This window comes from Drosophila ficusphila, unplaced genomic scaffold (genome assembly GCF_018152265.1).
Source record: "Drosophila ficusphila isolate 14025-0441.05 unplaced genomic scaffold, ASM1815226v1 contig_470, whole genome shotgun sequence".
In the NCBI taxonomy this organism is placed as follows: Eukaryota; Metazoa; Arthropoda; class Insecta; order Diptera; family Drosophilidae; genus Drosophila; species Drosophila ficusphila.
Genome location: NW_025064389.1, coordinates 3295206 through 3298771, shown reverse-complemented (window position 1 = coordinate 3298771; position 3566 = coordinate 3295206).

Sequence of the window (3566 nt, the reverse complement as noted above, 5' to 3'; positions counted from 1 at the left end):
GACGCGTGCTGAAAATGATTAAATTTCTCTTGATCTAATGAAGACCCCACCTTAATTTTTTTTACTGCTTATTAAGCGAAACATAGGGATAATAAATTAATTTTTTTCAATCAAATAAGCTGTGGGGATCGGCATTGAAATGTCGATATAATGATTAATTTGTTACTAATTCTTATAAATAAAAAATTTAATTAAAAAATAAAATTACTTTTTGAAAGCTGAATTCTTGAACTAAATAATAAAAAAAAATTGTAACGATACGATTAATAGAACAAGAGATAATTCATTTAACGTGTTCAAGGATATTAAGAATATTATTGGTTGTTTAATATTGTCAAAAATCATAACTTTATAAAAAAAATTTTTTAAGCAAAATACCGATACACGTGTCTTTTTATTTTGCTTTCTACACTTGGAAAAAAATTTTCACAAAAATCGGAATTGTGACGCAAAAAAAGGTGTAAGATTTGTAAAAGAATGTCCCATATGTATATATATTTATAAAGAGTGAGAGTGCGAATCCGGGTACCGTCGTCGGCTCAGTGGAGTATTTTTACCCCCCTCCTCCTTGTCCCTTGCTCTTGCCACGTAACCTGATACGTTGGGATCTTGGGCTCGACGAGGAGTAGCTACAACGTTGCAGAAAAAAGCACAAACTTGAAATTCGCTGACCTAGAAAACCAAATAAGTCGACAAAATAAAAAAAGGAACTTACAAAATTTTAAATACTTATTATTTTTTCCCAATAAACTTAATAATCACTTTGCCCCATGGTTGCCACATCTTAAAAACAAACACACACATACACTAATATTGTCTGTCTTACAGATTCTCAACTTAATACAACAACAACACAAACATCAGTAATTATTATTACACATCCACACTTATATTTACCACTATATTTTCTCCCTATACCCAAATTTTTCCCGAACCAATTTCGTATTACACAAAAGAATTCTTTTAAAGCACAAGATATTTACCAATACCTTTAAATTTAAATAATCTAATATAGGTACTTGTATTAAATATTTTATTTATTAATTTTAATTGCGCAAATACGTAGTCTTTCACCTAATGTCAAGGAAAACCATAGTAGAAAAGACCAAAACCAGACTAGGTCTCAGGATTAGCACCAGCCTACCTGAAATTAGGGAGGAAGAAATTTTGATCATGGATTCGGGTAACGCATCGGGGGGTTCTAGAACCACTAGCACCACCAATAGTGCCGTTAACAATCTAGGGAATGCTTTCACGATCCTAAATACTTCAACTACCACCACCCTGAATACTACAGTAGAATCCGGTTATAGCGACTTTCAGGGGACCGGCGGTTTTTCGTCGTAATACCCGGAAGACGCACTAAGCAAAAGGAGCAAAAAAAAAATATTTTTTTTAATATTTTATGGTTGCTGTGTTTGTAATAGGTTTTTAAAATAAATGAAATTAATTTTTTAATTAAAACGAAAGATTTAATAAATTCAGTTCAAAAACATAGGTTTTTCTAAATACCGAAAACTGAATGAGCTTATTATTATTGCACATTTTGCATTTGGCGAATTTACAAATTCAGTTTTACTCAGAAAAAAGAAGTAAAAATTAGAATTATAAAGGGACACCTCATGGAATAAGCTATGAGGTCTGCACACGAAGTGTGACGTCGGCATTGCACTTCGACTCTCTCTCTCTCTCTCTCTCTCGCAGCAACGTTGTTAAGGCGACAGCTAAAACTAACAAAGAGTAGTGACAGTGTAAGATCCTTTGTGTCGCTGCTACGCACACAAACAAGGGTGCGGATCACTAATAAATACATGCATTGCTCACAGCGTGTTTTGATTCTTAAATTTGGCACTATTGCAATGTATTTTTTTCTGCACGACGTAATATCTGGTTAAAATTTTCAATTTTCTCGAAAAATTTCGTTCTTATAAGCGGTTTGTCGCTTTAAGCGGAAACGCTCTAAGCGGAGGCCTTTTCATATAAGTTTGTATGGGGACCAACCAAACCATCGAGTTTTCGTCGCACAACCCGGACGGACACTATAAGCGGAGTCGTTATAACAGGATTCTACTGTATTTTATATTTATTTAATTCATTCAAATATATTTTCACAAATAAAAAATTTTATATGAGCTGCAGTACACAAATGCAGTTTTATTATTATATTTTTTTTTAACGTGTGCAAGTTGAATTTTTTTCGCCAATTATAAGGCGCACTTTTATTGTTTGCAATTTTGTGTATGTTTGTTGAAGCTGTAAATTAATCAGCCCACTTACATGTTTTTCTTAAAAATTTTGAGGCTCGCTAGTTTATTTTGCTCGTTAGGCGCCAGTTATCTTATAGTTGCTAGGTGGTAAAGCTGCTCCAGATCAGGGCGATGATGAGGTGGCACCGGTAGGGTGCTTGCTGAGTAGTAGTGAGTGTCAAGATCGATGAAAATTGGCGGCCGGGCTTCTGCTCCCAGGTGGCTGCTGATGGTGTGCCACCGGTAGGGTGGTTGATGCTGTGTAAAATGAAGTTTATGTCGAGAGGGTAACTGCCCCCCTATACCCCTGGCCATATACTCAGTGGACGAATGCAAATAATATAACGGCTATAGCCGGATTAAAGTTTATGGAGCTAAGTGTTCTTTATTCAAATAATTTTAAAACAGAACTGAGGAACTCAGCTGTACGAAAAAGGGAGCTAAGTCGGCAGGCCGACCGGATGTCAGTGGAAAATGCTGATAATCGCAAAATGAGCATATCTCACCATACCGGGAACCAATGGGACCCAGGCACGGCCCCCAAAGGCGGGTATGCTGAGTCGGCATCTAGAAAGACTAGTGTGATCCAAGAATTACCCAAAATTCTTACCGACTGTTTGTTACCCCTCAGTAGTGTTAACTTAGATATATGTTTTAAGAACGTATTCAAAATATTTCAGATGAAAATTTGAAAAATTACAAGAGTTACAGGCCTTTACATGGAGCTCATATCGAGCACCGGCTATTTGAAGCCAAAACTTTAAACGCGTTTATTTTGGAACCACGTTCTCGGACTTTACTGAAGTGATTGAAGGCGTTGGGGTTAACCAATCGTCATCCAATTTTAAATGTTCCTATTTGTTTTCTTTAACTAATGAACTAGGATTATCGAAAAATATTGAAAACTGTTTATTTGAAAACCTTAAGTTTTTTTTATAAAGTTAATAACTTTTGCAAATGGCATTTTTTTTTTCTGATTCTAGTTTATTTTATGCGCAGTACTGTACACTTCCGTAAGCGGGACACCTTTTCGCCGACATGCCGCCACTGAGGAACGCCCCCTCCCACTCCTTTTTGATTTTTTCGAATTCGAAATTTTTTTCGAAAAATGAATATGTTTTCAAATAAAGTTAAAAATTTCAGCTTTTTATCTTAAACCGTTTCCACAAAACAATTTTTTGAGAACCTGCCTTAAAACCATTGTTTTTAAATGTACATTGTTATCGGATGTCGGGAATTGTAGGTTTCCACCATTCCATAGAAATGAGCTATTGCTAGTACTGTACACTGTATCCTATCTTGACACTGAAGAGTATCCTC